This window comes from Alligator mississippiensis, chromosome 4 (assembly GCF_030867095.1).
Source record: "Alligator mississippiensis isolate rAllMis1 chromosome 4, rAllMis1, whole genome shotgun sequence".
NCBI classification, from domain to species: Eukaryota; Metazoa; Chordata; order Crocodylia; family Alligatoridae; genus Alligator; species Alligator mississippiensis.
In genome coordinates, this window is record NC_081827.1 from 151,881,506 (window position 1) to 151,901,303 (window position 19,798).

The 19,798-nt window shown below is 48.9% G+C and overlaps 1 long non-coding RNA gene across 1 annotated transcript; it reads right to left on the reverse strand.

Annotated features, from left to right (window-relative positions):
* Positions 1-2,713: 2,713 nt before the first annotated feature.
* On the reverse strand, positions 2,714-19,398 carry LOC102559982 (uncharacterized). Its single transcript, XR_363804.4, has 3 exons — positions 19,312-19,398; positions 4,551-4,604; positions 2,714-3,175 (listed from the first exon to the last, which is right to left on the reverse strand). It is a non-coding gene; the product is annotated as an uncharacterized LOC102559982 (long non-coding RNA).
* Positions 19,399-19,798: the final 400 nt, after the last annotated feature.

Sequence of the window (19,798 nt, forward strand, 5' to 3'; positions counted from 1 at the left end):
ATAGAAAGCAATATTCTGATACAATAATTCATTCTATAAAAAATTTCTAGATTTCGTACTAAGTCCCCCAAAATATTATTTTACCTGTGTGAAAAATTCCAGTGCTACTGAACACAATGGAAAAACTAAGACATAAAATAATTTGGCCAAATATTTTTATTCTATTTGGCAAGTTTCACCTAAAATAAACCAGAAGTTACTAGTATAGGGTCCAAAAGTTTGTTTCTAAAAGATATTCCACAAAATTAAGGTTCTATCAGTAAAACAGTTAAAGTTAAGTGCAGTTCTAATCTGAACATGACTATGCAAAAAAAAAAAAATGCTCCTTACTGATTTTTGGGGATATTCAGAAATGTCTGTTCAGTTCTTTGGTGTACACTTCTTTCCATGTTATTTCTATTAGTGACCTACACAGGTCAGAGAAATACCAGAAAGGCAAAAAGTGCCACTAATGACAATATTTCTAACAGATGTGACCAAAAGAATGGCTATCTATCTATCTATCTATCTATCTATCTATCTATCTATCTATCTATCTATCTATCTATCTATTGTTATATAAGGAGTTTGCACTGTAGCTTAGTTACTACTACACAGTTAAAAATTCTATATAGAGTAGTTTCAGTTTGACACACACATATCTCTCTGTATTCCAGTATCTGTTCATGTTTTCAGAAAGACATGTTATAAATGGCAGATTCTGGTTTTGGTGGTGGTGGTAAGTTTTTGTAGGTTTTATATCTGTTTCCAATTGTAACTATCATGAGGAGGGGAAACTGGAAAGGTATAAACAGTTGTATGTAAAATATCTATATTAATTTTTCCGTTATAGTTTTTGTGCTGAAGTAATTCAAGGTGAGACCTAATACAGCTTTTCCATCTCTAACTTTTAAGATATGTCTGTGTGGAGGAGCACCATTGGGGTGCATTTTCAAGAGGGAATTGGGGGCAGTGAACCTTTGGTGTCTGCCACTTTAAGGGCCTGAGCAGGCTGTCAGGCAGCCTGCAGGTGAATGCAGAGCCCATCAGGGAGTCATAGGGCAGCCAGCTGGCCACCTGATTGGAGCTTGGCTGCAGAGACTCGGCATAAAAGTATGCCCTGAGAGGCAAAGCTAGCAGTTGCTGCAAGGAACTGGAGAAAGAACATCACCCAGCTGAAGCTGCTGCTCGTATAACAATCTGGAGGTTCAGAGAAGGAGCTGTGGGGATGGAAGATGTTCCTAGGGACCCAATGGGGTCTCAAGACCTGAAGAGATGGCTGGGCCTAAGGAAAGCTAGGTCAGCCTAGGGAAGGGGCTGAGAATGGTGGGTCTACACAGGGGCTAGTCAAGCCCCTAATTAGAACAGGCAGGGGTGAATTCAGGGGCTCAGGTAAGCCCTGTTGAATAATGGGCCTCATGAAAATCTCTGGAGCTCTAGGCCAGCCCAGCTTGGGGTGACTGCTTTATGTTGGGGCCTAGGGGGGACCCCTCTGGAGTAGGAAGGCGGCAGCTGCCAGGCTGAATTTCTGACCCCCTCAATTGGTCAATGTAAAGGGGCCAGGGCTGAAAGGCCGAAGGGCAATTGAGCCCACCGCAAGGGTCAGGCCAGGGCTACAGAGAGTGATCTGGCACCCCAACTGGCCTGATGGTGGGGTCAGAGCCTTGAAGACGCTGAAGATCCCCTCAAGGGTGGACATCACAGCCTAAAGAGAGTAGGGGTTAGCCAGCATGTGGGCTCCTATAAAGGAGGTTGAAATACAGCCTCTGCATGGGAGGCATCCAATAAGGGGGTCAGAGTAAGTTGAGCCAGTGACTGAGACTAGGCCAGCAGAGGGAGACTGCAATAGAGTCCCAGAGTGCATAGTTCAGGGAGAATACCCAGGAGCCTGAAGGGGCGAAGAAAGACCAGGGCAGGTAGGCTTGCATTGGTCCTGGGGAATGACCTAAAACTACACTCTGCTGGGGAGGATGGTGTGGTAGGGCTGCTGGTGGCAGGGCAGCCCTCAGGAAATGCCCCACCAGTACCTCCCTAGTGAACAATGAGAATGAGGTGCCATAAATCCTTGGCCTCCACTACCCTGTGGGTGACCATATGGAGGGGAAAGGCTAAGGGAGCACACCCTGACAGAAAAGCAACAGGCTTGGGCAACAACACAGAGGCCAGGAGGGCCTAAGACCTGAGAGTGAGGCTTGAGCAACAACATGGAGGCCAGGAGGGCCTGACACCCAATGCCTAATCAGAGAGAGGCCTAGGGAGTTCCAGGTATGTCAGGTATGTAGATGCCTGAGGCCTGAGTGGGCTGTAGGCTGATAGTGGGGTCCAGGCACATCTACAGGCACCTGAGTCCCATGGGGTGAAATGCCCTGTAGCCCCAGAAAGGGGGTGGAGTAGTGACCACAGTAAGGGGTCTGTGGAATGGGGGCCGCAGTGATATAAGAGGGTCCACAGTGATATAAGCCTGTGGAGAGGCACTGAGCCCAGAATGCACGTGTGAGTTGAGGCCCTAGCAAAGCACGTACAAGTTGAGGCCCTGGTGAGAGTGCCTGTGGCCAAGGTAAGTCTTTGTATGCCTGAGGCCAAGTTTGGGCCAGAGGCCAAGTGTGGCCCAGCAATGGAGCCAGGGGAGTACTACTGGTAGTGATTTGGACGCCAAGGCATGGGACATGGTAAGGGAAGGTCAGACCTGTGTATAATGCCCTAGGCATCGGGTCATTAATTGGGCAGCCTCCTGTATTTTTCCATCAGTTTATTTACTACAACAAGGCATGGCAAGTGAATCAGGGTGAACTGCCCTAGACAGATAGGCAAGCCTCATCATGGTCTCTTTTAAATCTGCAGCGGTTTTCAGGGTCCTCTTCTTGGTAGATCCCATCTGTAGTCACAATCCAGGTACAATGAAGAGGTGTCAGACACTTTGCAGTCTCACCATTATTTTTCGATACCTGGATAGAATAAAGCCACCATCCATGCTTGCCCAAACTGTGAGTAAAGAAGTTCCAGCTGGTCACTGTATTAACTATCTTTGTTTGCCCTGGACGAACCCCTGTTGTGATCCAGGATGACAGCCATTTGAACCAGAAGAAGACCACGTTTCCATCCAGCAGCTTGAATAGTGGCCTTGCACTAACTGTGACACTAATATTATCCCAAACTTGGTTGTTCACGTAAATGATAAGGGTGGAATGTTCCTCCTCTAAATAAGAGCAAAGCGAGAAAGACATAAGATATGCTGCAAGCACTTGAAGCTCCAAAACACTGATATAGTGAAGGCCTTTTATCTTTAAATTGTCCACTGAGGGGTTGTGGTCACATACTTTCTGTGTAGCCCACATTTGTTGTATCTTTTATAGTAGGATACCTCATTCTTCATCCATCTGGATCCCAAGTGAGTCTGCAGTTCTGAGTGGCTTTACCCTCCCTCCCTTTGTGCCCTCCATTCCTGCCATTCCCCATAGCAGAGTCTGTGTTCACCTCCTTTTCACATGCAGTCTGTGCATGGCCTTTTCTTTCCCTATGCCAAGGTCCTCCCTTTTCCTTCCACATGGAAGGGACTGTATGTGCATACCCTTGTTCCCTTCCTCCCTCACTGCAGTGTCCCTTTTCTCTTTTCAGGACCATTGAATTCTCATTAACACCTAATATCTAATTTCACGGGCTCTGTTTGTCCCCTTATCCCTTTCAACAGTTTTTGAGTGTGATCATATAACATTATATTGCAGTTGTGAAATTCTGTAGATTGTGCAAAAAGTCTTTCTTTAGACTTTTATTCCTTATAATGTCTGTAGGATTTTTGAGTAATTTCTGTAGAGCCTGAGGCATCTTTTCTATTAAATTTAATAGAACTTTTTTTATCAGGGCTACTTAAATGAAAGGGACACTACTACAAGATTTGGATCTTCTCTCTTGAGCATGAATTCACTCTTTCTGACTCTTTGCTCCTGTGTTAGCACAGCCCCCTACATTAGCTTGATACCATCAGGTTTCATAACTCCCATTTTTCATGGTCTGAAGTTTTCATAATGTGCTAGATTTCTGGGTTTGTCCAACCTTGACTCTCTCTTATTCACTTACAATCATTCAGTGTGCTTCAGACAACAATCCAAAAGAAGTGGGATGGAAAAGTATACAGAAGCTTTCATCCACAGCTTATCTGACCCTTATCTGACACATCTGGTGCATCTACACAAGATGTTACTGTGCAGTCATTACTATGCATTTATTTAGTACTTGTATTAGCAAGCACTAAATAAATGCACAATAATAAGAGTTACTGCACAGTAGTGCTGGCGAATGTCTTTTAGGTGACACTACTGAACAAAGTCTAATAATACTGCATGGTAGTGTTTTAGCAGTATCCTTGCTGTGATGTGCTACTGCACAGCATTTTTCAGCTACTATGCAGTCAGCGTCTTGTGTTGATGCACCCAGAAAGACTCTTGCAAGACAGCAGGCTCTCTCCAGTGAGATTCCTAATATTTCCTGTGGCTGACTAAGCAAGAATATCCTCCTTTGGCAACTTCAGCATGTATGTCTTTTTTACAATGAGTCTTCCTATTGTTTATACTTACCCATTTTTTACCAAAACTTGTTTCTTCCTGGATTACCAAAGGAATAAAGCCAGCCTGCAAAAAGGGAAAAAAATGTCACTGGACAGTAGTGTGGTATCCAAGAGGCAGTACAGTCTACTAATCAGAGCAAAACTTAAGGGTTTTTTCATCTCCATTCTAATTGAGAAACTGAATAAAGATCTCTCTGTATCTCCTCTGTCTAACACTTATATTGCAGAGTACTTCTATCCTTATCTTTTGGAAAGGGGGAGGGTGGGGGGAGAAATTACCAGAAGTTCATCTCCCTCACTCTTAGGGCCTTGTCACATGTTACTTTTAAGCAGCTCCTGGAGCTCTTAACCCCTGGATTGTTTGTGCATTATCACTTTTAAACGGCTTAAAGCTCTCTTATGCAGGTCAAAGTTACATCACTCCAGGGCAGGATTCTCTCTGATCCACATGTTAATGTGTAGCCATTCCCAACAGATGTGTCACCCAAGTTGAAGTCCTCCAGTATTGCAGGATGCAGTGGTCCTCCTGCACACACCTGTTCTGTGTGGATTCTGCATCACCCCTCTACCACCTCTAAATCAGCCCAGCACCACATGGGCAGTGTGTGGCAGAGCTGATCCCTCCTCTCTCTCTCTCCCTCTTTTCCCCCTCTTACCACCTTCATCCTTGTGGGTTCCTCAAAAGGTGACTACAGTGCCTCGCATTTTTCCTGCCAGACTTTCTGCCATCCCTTGCTCCCATAAAAGTTCCTATTTGCCCCGCATGCTCCACATCCCTTCCTCTTCCTCCCTTCCCTCAGTGCTGAGCCAGACTTCTCCTCGCTGGAAACAGCTATGCAGCCCAGAGGTTTTAATGAGAGCTCATCTGAGCCACACACATACACCCAGCGACTGCCAATCCAACCCCTCCAAACCCTTTCCAAGCCCACTCTCTCCCCTGCATCCTGCCGTGTGCCACCTGCTCCAATCAGGGACAGAGCAGAGGGCTATTTTTGCTCAAGTTTCCCCTCTCAGCCAACAGCCTTGGTGAGCATCAGGAATATCCAGACTGGCCAGGAGACTGAGGCATCTGGTCAAAGCAGGCAGCACTGAAGATTCATTGTAGTGAGCTGGGCTCAGGAAAGCCCCACATGCCCCCTGAACTGTGATATGCTAAGAGAAGGAAAGTGCCTCTCCCAGCCTCTTTTTACCCCTGGAGATAGTGTGTGAGAGAGAGAGAGGGTGGGGGTGGGGTCCTGATTCACATAGGCGACTGGTAGGGGGAGCACAGGGGGACACGTGTCCCCCCTGAGGTTGGCCACCACCGGTTTCTGTGGGCAATCATCACTCACCACCCTGCCGCTGTCACTGTCAGCTTCTGCGGGCGGTCACCGCTTGCCACCCCCCCACCTCCAACACAGCCAACACCATCGCCAGCTTCTGCAGGCAGTCGCCGCTCACCACCCAACCACTGACACCGCCAACACTGCCGCCCACAAACTGTGCCCCCCCAGTCTCAGGAGGCACCAGTCACCCATGCAGATTCATGCTAGCTGACAGAAGCAAGACAACCTTGAAACTTTCCACCTACATCTCCTAGTACTGTTCGGTGCCCATGGCCCAGATCCACCCATAACCACCCCACCCTGAAGCAGTGGCTCCCCTGGCAACAGGCTGTCCCCCACCCCACAGCAGCCACGCTGCATGTGAATCAGGTGCAACAAGCAGGGCTGGAGCTGTGGGGCTGGAGCTCTTGGCCTAGCAGGAGAGGTAAGGAGCAAGCTGCAGCCTTAGAAGTATACTGAATCATAGAGAAGTAGGGCTGGTTGGAGCCTCCCTGCTCACCAGGCCTCTAGTGGCAAGTCCCAGCGGTGCTGGTAGAGGAAAGTCAGAGGGTTTCTAGACTAAAGGTGTGACTGCTCCACACTCCAAGCTAACATGAAGCTGACCATCATTTGTGTGGCTCAAAGTACAATGTGCAACAAGGCCCATAGCTATTAAAGTAGATGTGTGTGTGAAGAAGTGAGCTTTTGCTAATTCAGACCAACTCTGTATGTCAAACAAGAATCCACATTTTCCTAATCATTCTTTTCAAAGAACACTTGTGAGTTCCTATCTTCAGAGTGCTGGATCCCAAGTGAGCCTTCCCTACAGTCCTGATTCACACACCTGAGATCCTGGTTCACACACCTAAGATCCAGAAAAGGGCTGGGAGTTCAGATGCAACCCTGTGATTAGTGTTTCCTGCTGGCCAGCTCCAGGCAGCAACCTGTTTAGTGTGTGGGCTTTTGGAACACCTTTCATAGGTGCCAAATTCCTCATTCATTGTTATAGACCACCTAAGTATGTAACAGGGACAAGGTAACCAAGGGGCAGCGCAACTAGGAACTGCAGTGCCTAATACTAGGGATCAAAAAGTCCTCCTTTGGATTGCTTTCTAGTTTCTCTAACACATTTCACCAGCTTTCCAAGACCTCAGTCATTCCCCTCACTTCCATTTTCTGGTGCAACTGAGAGAGCTAGAACAATTGATGGGTTGAGCTGCTTGATGTTGTTCTGATGGTGCAGGCCTTGAGGCATGTAAATCGTTTTGTGCCCTATAGGCATCTGCAGTCCATGGTGAATGAGGGAATGGGCTGTCACGAAGCAGATGGCCCAGCCAGTGTTTACTGCTTCCTCCTTCTCACTGACTCTTTTGCTCTTTGCTGTCTCCCCTGAGATGCTGCACTGAGAGCAGAAGCTGGAGAGGAAGAGTGAGAAATCCAGGAATCTTTGTTTCTTACTCAGCTATTCTGAACACACTGCTTAGGAGCAAATAGTGTAAGCTGTAGGTAAACTTCGCAGATTCCCTGCATCCTGTCTGAGTGACATTTCAGTACATTGATACATAATATGCAGATGTGATCTATCCCTCTGCCCAATTAGTATTCAAGACAGGCTTCTCTTCCCTAGGAAGTTAGCATGTAGCCTGTGATTTTTACCCTTTGCTTTGGATTAAAGCACCAGCAAGTATGTCTACTTTTGTTTTGAAATCATTCTACTCTTCTTGTACGTATAAATTCTAGTCCTATGAAATCTAGTCAACCTACTTACTAGTGTTTTTAGTCTCGGTGTAGTCATTCTGAAGTTGTAGATTTATTCTGAACTATCATAGAATCATAGAAATATAAAAATGAGGGTTGGAAGGGACATCAGGAGGTAAGCTAATCCAGTGGTCACCGACCCAGAGATCCTGATCTACAGGTAGATCCCAAAGCCTCTTTTGGTAGATCCTAGACTGGGGGGGCATCTGGGCATGCATCATGTGCACACCTGCTACCCTAGCCCCAGCAGATCAATCTGTGGGGAAGGGGCGGGGGCCAGATTAAGGCCCCCGTGGTGAGCAGCTGACCGTGTGGCCCAGCCAGGAGCAGGGGAAGGTAAGTGCGACCCCAGCCCGGCCAGGTGGTAGAATGATTGGAGCTCGGGGGGGGGGGGCTCTCTCCCCACCTCTACAGGAGCAGAGGCAGCAGAGGCTGCTGCCGCTGTGCCTCAAGTCCCACTGCAGCTGCCCACATGTGGGCATGGCTCAGTTCAGCAGTGGGGACTCGTGGGGATGGCCCTAGCCCAACCAGGTCCAGGAAGATCTGGTTGTCCAGGGGCATGTGGGTGGGGGGTCCTGCCACTGGGCACAGCCCAGTGGAGGCACTGGGGGCTTATGCCCCCCCACCTGTGCTCAGGGCACAATGGTCAGCCTGCAGCAGCAGCTACCTCGTCCCAAGCACAGGTTGGGGGGGAAGGGGGCCACAGGCCCCTGGGGGCCTCCACTAGGATGTGCCCAGCAGCAGGAGCCTCCCACATGCCCCTGGATCGTAGAGACTTCAAGACCCAGCTGGGCCGGGGCCCAACACCACATTCTTCTGGCTGCTGGGTGGGCACGGCTCAGTGCAGCCATGGCACAGAAATGGGAGCAGGGGGCAGGGAAGGGAGTGGGGTGGGGGTGGGCAGGTGGAGTGGGGGGCACAGTAGATCCTGGAATGGCCTTCAGTTCCAAAAAGTGATCTTCACCATAAGAAGGTTGGAGACTAGTGATCTAATCTAACCCCCTGGTCAAAGCAAGACCAACTAAATCATCCAAGCCAAGCTGGGTCTTAAAATCCTCCAAGGGTGGAGATTCCACAGCCTCTCTGGGTAACCTGTTCCAGTGTTTTACTACCCTATTAGTGAGAAAGTTCCTCCTAATATCTAACCTAAATTTCCCTTCCTGCAACTTGAGACCATTGCTCCCTGTTCTGTTATCTGCCAACACCGAGAACAAGCTAGCTACATCCTCTCTGGAACCACACTTCAGGTAGTTGAAGGCTGCAATTAAACCCCCTCTAAGTCTTCTCTTCTGCTGACTAAGTAAGCCCAGTTCCCTCAGCCTCTCCTCACAAGTCATGTGCCCAGCCCCCAAACTATTTTCATTCCCCTTCACTGGACTCTCTCCAATTTGTCCACATCTCTGCTGCAGTGGGAGACCCAGAACTGGACCCAGTACTCCAGATGTGGCCTCACCAGTGCCAAATAGAGAAGAGTCACTTCCCTTGATCTGCTGCAAGCATCCCTGGGGGAGAAATGGGGGGCATGTGCCTCCCCGGATTTGTGCACGGAATGAGGAAAGGCTGCCCGCTGCAGGCTCAGGGCCCAGGATTGCACCAACCTTTTCCTGCCTGGGAGGCTGGGCCAGGGCTCCATTTGGGGTAAGAGGGGGCAGGACGGGCAGTGGCAGCACTGGGAAGGGTGGCTATGGGGAATTTTTGGGTGGCTGTAGCCCACCCCCTAGACACCCCTCCTAATGCTCCCACTGCTCCCTTCCCCACCCTCCCATGCCTCCCAGACAAACCGCCTGTGGCTCCATCCCACTCCTGGGGTCTCATTCACCACTCTAGCTGGACAGTACCTGCCCCTGCTGCACTCTCTCCCTCCCTCACCATGGGATCCTCGATCTGCCCCACTCCACTCCTTCTCTCCCCCATGTTACTTCCCCCCCAACAGACTTACCAGCCAGATGCTGCTCTCCAAGCTGCCAACGTGCATTCCTGGCCGTGCACATGCACATGCACATGGCATTTATCAGTCATGTTATCAGCTACACCGACCAAAAAAACCCAATTGCCAATAATGTTAATTTTCCTTTTATTGGTGCCAATCCGACATGCCACTGAAATATCCGTGCACCTCTAGTGGGTGACTGAATTCTTGATTCAGTCTGCAACATGCTGTTTCTGCTACTCTTGCTTTTCCATCTCTTGTTGTCATCATAAGGTTTCAAAGTACTGAGATCCTTGCAACAGACTCTTCCTCCATTTGGGGTGGTGCTGGGTAATAGTCTCCCATAAGTTATGTCAGTGTTGCATTTTTTCGAATTAGCCTTGAGGATGTGTTTGAAGCACTTTCTCTGCCCTCCTCTCGAGCATATACCTTAGCTGAGCTTGGAGAATAAGACTTGCTTCGAGAGTCTGGAGTCAAACATCCAGATGACGTGGCTGGCCCAGAGAAGTTGAAGTCTCAGTGCTCATGGGGTTGACTTGAGAAAGAATACTAATGTTAGTGTGCCTGTCTTCCCACTGGATTCAAAGGATCTTTCACAGGCAGGACTGATGGTACTTCTCCAGAGACTTGAGGTATCTCCTGTATGTTGTCCACATCTCAGCTCCATACAGTAAGGTGGTGATCATGACTGCTTCATAACCCATGAGCTTGGTTTTGGATCTGATGTCATGATCTCTGAACACCCATTTCCTTAGGCATTTGAAGGCTGCAGTTGCACTTTTGAGGCAATGCTGGATTTCTTCATCAATGTCATCCTGCAAGAGATGGCTTCTGAAGTATGGGAAATACTTAACATTCTTCAGAGTCTCACCATCAGTCTGAATTTGCAGAGCTAGGGACTGCTCATTAAGAGTTTGTTGATGAAGGACCTTAGTCTTCTGAATGTTAAGCATCACTCCCATTTTCTTGTCTGCCTCAGTAAAGATGTCAGTGATTACATGAAGGTCTGCTTCCAAGTGAGTGCACACTACAGCTTCATCAGTGCACTGAAACTCAATGATTGAGGTTGGAGTGGTCTTGGTTTTGGCACAGAGACAGCTGCGATTATAATAGTTTACCATCCATTCAGTAGTCTGAAAGCTAAGGAATATTGAGAAGTATTGGAGACATGACACAGCCTTGCTCAACTCCTGTCTTAACCTCAAAAGAGTCTGTGATAGATCCATTACTGAGAACCACCGCTTACATACCATCATGGAGCAGGCAAAGAATGGTGACAAAGGTAGGTGGGCATTGTGAAATCAAAAAAATAAATGCCTTAAACTTTGATCATTTGAGTTATAAGATAACATAACCACTTTGTGGAGAATTGTGGAGAATTGCTGGCTTTGTATAGTAGAAAAGTGTTTGTTCTTTGTAACTCCTCTACAACTGCTTTGCTCACTGCGGCTTTGAAAATAGCAAAAAGTATGTACAACTCTAATTTCTAGGCGCAAGGAGGAGGTTTGTGAACTAACCTCACCTCCCCCATAAGTTCCCATCTTGATTACAGCAAAGAAGTAATGAAGTAATGTTTATAGCTGCTTTTCTAGCTAATTTCACTATATGATCAAGTGAGTTGTAAGCGACTGTTAAAAAGTATATAAGCCTCCTGATTTTGCTCTTGGGGGGGAACCCCTTCCAAGTGCTTGAGAAATCCATGTCACTTTGGAATCCCCCCTACAGCTGTAGTTTCTTTTGAATAAAAGCTTCTGCTGACCTGACCCAAAAGTATGCTGCGTGTGTTTCCATGACAGCATCCATACTTCAAAAGGATCCTTCACAGCACTTTTCAGTTGCCAGAATCAAAGGCTTTCATGAGGTCAAAAACTGTGAAGAGGCTTGTGGTGTTCCCAGCATTTTTCCTGCAGCTGGTGAGCAGTGAAGATCATGTCAGCTGTGCTTCTTGATGCCCTAAACCTACACTGAGATTCTGGGGAGAGCTCTTCATCCAATAGGACAGTGGTCACCAACCAGAGGATCTCAATCCACCGGTAGATCTCAGAGCCCCTTGCAGTAGATCTTGGAGCCTCTTGGAGTTGATCCAAGGCTGGGTTGGGGAGCTGAGTGCCCGCATGCATGTGCACACACACCGCAGCCCAGCAGGTCAGTCCATGGGAGAGGGAAGGGGCAGGGGCTAGATCAAGGCCCCCACAGTGAGGGACCGTGCTGCAGAGGCAGGAGCAGGAGTAAGTTGAGTGGGGACCTGGCTGGGTGAGACTTACCTGCTGTGGAGGTGCGCCCCCAAATAATTTTTAATCTCCCTCGGCCTTGATCTGCACCCCCTTCCCTCCCCACAAACGTAACTGCTGGGTGGGTGGGGAGGGCTGGCAGCGCATAGTAAATCTTGGGTTGCTTTTAAATGCCAAAGGTGATCTACTTAAAGAAGGTTGAAGACCACTGCAATAGGTGATGTGAATATAAATAGCCAGATAAGAAACTGTACTTAAGCCTACTTTCAGAACATGGTATAGTTTCTCATTTGTCCTGGGTACAAGGAAATGCCAAAGGTCCTCAGCTGGCTGAGCTGGGTGGAGATTGCATCTGTAACCCTTCTTGTACTGCATTTTGATCTTCTCACTTCTCTTCTGTCCTGTAGCTCTCCAGCCCTTCCCACATTGAATTGCTTCTTTTAGTTTTTTCCCCTCTGGGTTGTGTGCTCTGTTGCTGGAAGGTTGTAATTGCCACCCCCCGTGAAACCTAGTTTAAAGCCCTCCTTACTAGGCTGGCCAGACAATGCACAAAGATGCTGTTTTATGTTCTCATCAAATGTCTCCCATCTCTTGACAGTAGTCCTTCTCCCAAGAACATCCACCCATTGTCAAAGACACCGAAGCCTTCACATCAACACCACTATCTCAGCCATGTGGATTCAATCTGCTGCTCACCAGACTCAGAATACAAGGAGCGTCAAGGAGGATGAAGTTTATTTCCTACCAAGGAATGTATTTCCTTATTTGCTACCAAGGAGTTTATTTGCATCTTATTTGCTACCAGGGAGCCATGCAATGTATAGATGTATACAGTGTGATTTATAATGGGGGGGTTGTAAGGTTTTCATTTGTTGTTTGTTGTATATTTATTATTGCGTTTGTTGTTATGGTAAAAAGATCCATTTGGATTTTGTATATTCATCTTTATCCACAGAGAACAATTTCATGCCAGGTATCCCATACTCTGTGCTGCTGGTTTTATATATATATATGTTTAGTGAACCCTAGGTGCATCTACATGAGACAGTTGGCAATGCAGTAGCATAGTTTAGTGCACAATAAGCATCCAGTTGCCACATAAAGGACATGGATTGCAGGCACTCCCCAACCAACAGTTGTGGTCCATGATGGCAACCCACTGTTCTCGCAAGGCCTTGAACTTTATACGGCACTGGTGTGCCAACCAGTCATCCCCATTATCCTGAATTTGGCCTGACAGCCCCTCAGAGACATGCGCTCTAGGGAGGAGAGGCTCCCAGCCCTGAGGCTAGCCTGAAGCTGGTCCCCTTGTGGCAGGACTGACCAGGAGCAAATTTGCTCCCAGCTGGCATCTACACATGTGCTACTGTGCAGTAACTATTCATGAATACATTTGGTACTTGCATTTGCAGATAGCAAATTTACTCACAAGTAGCACAGATTACCATGCAATAAGTTGGGCATCCCTGCCAGGGGTAAGGGCTGGAGTAGCCATGGCACAGGGATGCAGAGGCTGGGGCACAAGAGCTACCATGTGCTGTCCCTGTGCTGTGCACACTGCTCCTGACCAGAGAAGTGGCTGGCCAGGGAGGAGGGAGTAGGGCTGGCTTTTAAAGATGATCATCAGTAGACAGCTGTGGCTAGTCTCCAGCTCCCCCTGGTGGCAGCAGGAGCACATTGCAGGGCCCCAGGAAGTGGGAGCGGTTTGCTGCTAGAAACAGCTTCCCTGCACATGTCAACATCTGCCTAGGAGCGTTTACTCACAAGTAGTTAACTCACAAGTAAACTGCTCCCAGATCAAATGCATGTGTAGACCCACTCCTTGAGAAGTAGCTGTGGCAGGGTTTCATAGTTTCATAGTTTCATAGTTGGTAGGCTTGGAAGGGACCTGAGCAGATCATCAAGTCTGACCCCCCAACTGGTCAACTTCCTCCTGGCTCTGGCCAAGCTCGTCATCTGGCTATCCAGGAAGGAGGCTCTGGCCAGGAAGGCTCCCGGTCACCTCGGGGCGTTTTTCCTCGGTGTCCTTTGTGCCCGTCTCCGGGCAGAGCACCACTGGGCAGTAGCTGCCGGCAAGATGAAGCAGTTTGTGGGCCGTTGGGCGCTGTCTGGGGTGCTCTGATCACTGTCCCCCGGGGGAGCACTCTTTTTGAACCTTTGACCCCCCCACGTGCACATCCTGTTTTTCTTTTGGTTGTCCCCCATAATGTTTATTTAAATGTCGGGAGCCCAGCCGCCCAATAGAAACAGCGGCGGCCCCCGAAGAATTTTTTTGTTGTTCAGCTACCAACATCGTCATCTGTCCGGCAACCAGCCGGGCGCCGGCATCGACATCGGCCACCCGACCGGGGTGGCCCTACGAGCTCTACGATGAACTGAGACTTTCAATAGTCCCCTGCCATGGGCAGGAAAGAGAACTGGGGTCAAACAACCCCAGCACGATGTATATCCAGCCTCCTTTTAAAGACCCCCAGGGTAGGAGCCAGCACCATTTCTCTTGGAAGTTGGTTCCAGATCCTAGCTGCCGTGACAGCAAAGTAGCGCCTCCTGATGTCTAGTCTGAATCTACCCTCTGCCAGCTTGTGACCGTTATTTCTTGTCACTCCTGGTAGTGCTCGGGGGAACAGGGACTCTCCCAATGCCTGCTGGTCCCCTCTGACTATTTTGTAAACAGCCACTAGATCGCCCCTCAGCCTTCTCTTGTGGAGGCTGAACAGGTTCAGGTCCCATAGCCTCTCCTCGTAGGGTCTGCCCTGCTGCCCCCTGATCATGTGGGTGGCCCTCCTCTGGACCCTCTCCATGTTGTCCACATCCCTCCTGAAGTGCGGCGCCCAGAACTAGATGCAGTACTCCAACTGTGGCCTGACCAGTGCCGCATAGAGGGGGAGGATCACCCCCTTGGACCTGCTTGTGATGCATCTGTGGATGCATGACAAGGTACGGTGGGCCTTCCTGTCCACGTCCCCACACTGTCCGCCCATGTTCATTTTGGCATCAATAATGACTCCAAGATCCTTTTCTGCCTCTGCACTGACGAGAAGGGAGTTCCCCAGCCTGTAAGTATGCTGCTGGTTCTTCCTCCCCAGGTGCAGCACCTTGCACTTGTCAGTGTTGAAACCCATCCTGTTCTCATCCGCCCACCCCTGTAACCCATCCAGGTCCAATTGCAGCCTATTCCTCCCTTCTAGTGTGCCCACTTCTTCCCATATCTTAGTGTCATCTGCAAATTTGAACAGGGTGCTTTTTACCCCCTCATCCAAGTTGCTGATGAAGATGTTGAACAATGCAGGCCTGAGGACTGAACCCTGGGGGACCCCACTGCCCACATCCCCCCAGGTTGAATAAGACCCGTCCACCACCACTCTCTGGGTGCAGCCCTCCAGCCAACTAGTGACCCATCTGACTGTGTAGGTATATACGCCACAGTCTCCTAGTTTTTTAATGAGAATGGGGTGAGAGACAGTGTCAAAGGCCTTCCTGAAGTCCAGAAAGACTAAGTCCACCACGACACCTGCGTCTAAGGCCTGGTCATAGAAGGCCATCAGGTTGGTCTGACAGGACCTGCCTCTAATGAAACCATGTTGCTTGCCCCTAAGCATAATTTCCCTGCTGGCCCCGCGCGGACATGCGCTATGATAATTCTCTCAAAAAGCTTACCCAGGACCGAGATAAGACTAACAGGCCTATAGTTTCCTGGGTCCTCCTTCCTCCCTTTTTTGAAAATGGGAGCCACATTGGCCCTTTTCCAGTCCTCTGGCACAATGCCAGAGCACCATGAGTGCTCATAAAGCCGTGCCAGGGGTCCTGAAATGACCTCTGCTAATTCCCTCACACTCTGGAGTGGAGATCATCAGGACTTGCTGATTTAAATACGTCCAGTCCCTCCAGAAGTTCCCTGACTAGGTCCTCTCTGACCCTAGGCCTGGGTGCACCTCCCCTGGGGCCTACGGGGGTCCTGGTGGGGGGGATGACCCGGTCCCTGCTCAGAAAAATGGAGGCAAAGAAATTGTTAAATAGGTTAGCTTTGCTGTCTAGTGTGATGACTAGATTTCCTAGTGTGTCCTGCAGAGGCCCCACATTACCCAGTACCTTCTTTTTATCCCCTATGTATCTAAAAAAGGACTTCTTGTTGTCCTTGATCTGGGTAGCTAATCCCAGTTCCATCTCTACCTTGGCCTTCCTGATTGCCCCCCTGCAGCCCCGAGCAACAGAGGTATAGTCCTCCCTGGTGGTGGCCCCTCCCTTCCATTGAATGTATGACTCTTTTTTAGTTAGGAGACTTTCCCGGATGCTTTTGGTGAGCCATGGGGGCTTTTGTGCCCTCTTGCCCCCTTTGATCCATGTTGGGATTACCTCCCTTTGGGCTTGGAGGATCGTCTCCTTAAGGAATGACCACTCTTCTTGGACACCCAACTTCTTCTGCCACTGTGCAGGAGACCAGCTCAGCACCTGATTATAGGGGTGTCAGGCCCAGATTATGGGGGTGTCCTTCCAGGAGTGGCTATGAAGCCACTGGAGTCCCTGCAGCCCCCACTTTCTGAGCAAACCCCTTCTAATTTCATGCCATGCCTTGATGTTTGTTATTTTAATGAGGGAAGCTGCCCCAGGGCTTCCTAAATTATTCTTTCAGGTGCCTGCCAGGTGTATGCATGTAGTCTCTGCTTTATGGGCTAATTGCATGGCTCCATTCCTCCCTACCCCATGCCCCATGCCTCACAAATGCAGAGGCAGATTAAGGTGTACTAGGGCCCTGGGCAAATATAAAATCGGAGGCCCCCTCTCCCAATGGGAGCTAGGCTGCAGGGTTGGGAGGGGCCCCTTCCCCTCCTGGTGTTGACAGGGAAGGCTGGGTGGACCCTGCCAGGTTGGGGGTGGGGTGCACATGCCCACCTCTTCTCCCTTATCCCCACCTGCCCTCCCCCGCTAAGCCCAAACACACACACACACACACACACACACACACACAGATGGGCACTCTACTCTCACTCACTCTCTGCACATGGACACACAAACAAACACATTCTCCCTACAATAAACAGATACACATATACACATGCACACACATGCACATGTGCACACAAGCACACAGGCACACCGACGCACACATAGAGAAACAGACACATACAGATGCGCAGATGTGCACACAGACACGTGCACACAGACATGCACGCACACACAGACACAGATGCACACAGATGCACAGATGCACATACATACACATACAGATACACACAGATGCATGCAAGATTCATTTTGTTTTCACTGCCTCCCACTCCTGTGTTCCTCTTTCTTTGGTTTATCCCTCTTTGTAATTGTGGCAGCGAGGCACCCCCACAGGCTCCCAAAGGGGAGAATGCAGTCCCTGGGGGCCCCAAACCCCATAAACAGCCCCCTGCGGGGGAAACTTACCTCCCCCCAGGCAGTCAGAGGAGGAGAAGGGACTGCGGCCACAGCTGTGCAAGCCAGCGTTATGCCGGCTGTTTAATCAGCTGTTCCCCAGGCGGGGAACAGCTGGACAAATCACGGTGGCTGTTCCGGCCACCGCGGGAAGATTTAAAAGCCCCGCTGGAACCCAGGGAGTGGAGGAGCCGGAGAGGGAGTGCGCTGGCATGGAGCACACCACACACGTTGAGGCTCTGGCATGGGAGAGGAGCAGTGCAGCCGGTGCAGCACTGGGAGGCAGAGCAGGGGAGGCATTTGAGCCCCCTGTAGGAGGCTGGGGGAAAGGAGGCAGCTCCACATCCCTCTCCTCCCCAGGAGTCTGTTTCTTTTGAAGAAAAAAAAAAAGGAAATAAAAGAGATAGAGAAGAGACATAAGAACAAAGTGCCCTACTCAGATGCACGACGATAGGCGCTGCATTTCACATATATAGCTGGCCAGCCTCGAGCAAAGGAAGGCTACTCGTCGAGGCAGGAGGGGTGGCCGGACAAATACCAACTGAGCCCACTCAGACGTGGGATTCCCCTCAAGGCAAGCTGTGGTCGAGCCAGCAAGACCAAACCACCATTGTACTGATGCCCATTCGGTTGGTGAGTGGATGGGGTGTAGGGGAGGTGTATTCCCATGTAACATCACACCTGAATCATGAATACTGCCGTTTCCCTGGGAAGCCCTCCCAAGAAGAAGATCTCCATTTTTCTCTTTATAGAATAACGTCAAGTCATGGCAAGCGAGTTGAGAGGCGGGGCTACACACCCGGCAGGTAGTACAACACGCAAGGCCCCTTACATCACAATAATGTTATTATAAAAATGCCAGTAGGGCACCTGTTCTAATATGTTACACATTTCCTTCATTTTCTCACCCAAGGGGCTCTGGCTTCAACCTCATTGCTTTTATATCCACCCTCAGCGTTTGTTCTTCCCCTTTCTTGCACATCTCTCCTAACTCACCTCCTTCTCAGACCATATTTACTCAGATCTAAGATGACCCTCAATTTAAGACAACCCCTGAGTAATTAGCTCATATACATGGACTCAGAATCTAATTACTGGGGGGTTATCTTTAATCCACCACCACCACCACCACCACTGCAGGGGGGTAGGGAGTGGGGGGCAGGTGGTGTGGGGAGGTCAAGCAGCTTGCCCTCTACTTATGCCTGTCCCCTGCCATCTCTTCCCCCTGGCTGCCCCCCCTGCAGATTTGGCCCCCCCTTTTGCCTCCACCTCTGCTTCCTCCTCCCCAGCCTCAGCTCCCCACTTTCCCCTCACCTCCAGTGTTTGCTCCCACCTCTGCCCTCCTCCCCCAGCTTCTGCTCTCCCCCTCCCCTCCCCATCCCTTCCCTCCCCTCCCTTCCCCTCTCCTGCATCTTCTGGTCCCCCTTCCTGCCTCCCCTCCAAGCTCTGCTCTGCCTTCCACCTCCCTCCTCCCCTCGCCGATCCACTTCCCCTCATTACCCATGCTCTGTGCCAGCAGGGTTCACTGCATTCTAGCCTGGGGTATTGAGCACAGTTCCAACCTAGCCCCACGTGGGCTACTAGGGGGCCAGCCTGGGGCCATTCTCAGTGCCTCAGGCTGGCCCCCTAGTAGCCACAATTTGAGTATTTGGGGATTTGAGATCCCAGTTTTGTCCCACCTCTTATTATTGATGGTCAAAATTATCCAGCAGCCTTGAAAAATCCAGTAGCAATATTTGATCATCTATGTGCTTCTCTAACTTGTTCTCAGGGTATAAGTAAATGTATTTAACCCCTTTGTTTTTATCTTATGGCACACTGTGCTACACCATGACCCAAAAAATTCCACTTAGCTCTTTTATTGCAGTCATAATGAAGTGATCACTGACATGAGAGCCCAAAACACCTACTGAATTTTTAGTAGGAGTATCTCTCAAATTCTGCAGACATTTAAAACCCCATATTTTATCTGGATAAACTGCAGTCTTGTTTTTCATTTGTTGAAAAGTTTTAGGATTTCCTCAGTCCCTCTGTGGACTTTAGTATCACTTATTTTAATGGCACTTTTTACATTTAAATGCTCCCTCATTTCTTTTCATACTTTACTGCACTGATTAATGTAGGCAACAATACAAAGCAAAGTTCGCTTACCACAGATTTCGTCTCTTGCTTTCTTTGAGATACTAGTGCTAGATGCTGTACGATATCTTCAACTGCTGTGAAAGGAAACTTAAATACTCTGGGGAGTCAAATTTCACTTGGACAAGACAACGACGAGAAACAAAACTGAACAGAATCAGCTTCTGAGTAAATTCAGTTTCGTTTCCTTGTAGCCTCTCACAGAGTAAATATTATAAAAGAATGAAGTTTAAATACACTAGCATTTTAAATTAAAAAATTAAATGAAGACCGTTTACTTCTCATGTCTAAGTGCTTTGCCCAAAAATGTGTAAAAAATTATTTTCCCTAACATCTTGTCTAAGCCATCTCAATTATTCTCCTGCATTTATTTCCTTTTATCAATAAATAAAAGAAAGCAACTGTGGGTACATCTACACATGCACTTTACTGCCAAGTTGACTAATTAGTTCCGCAGTAAAATGTTGGGGACAGTACTGTCTTATGGAGGAGTCATTTA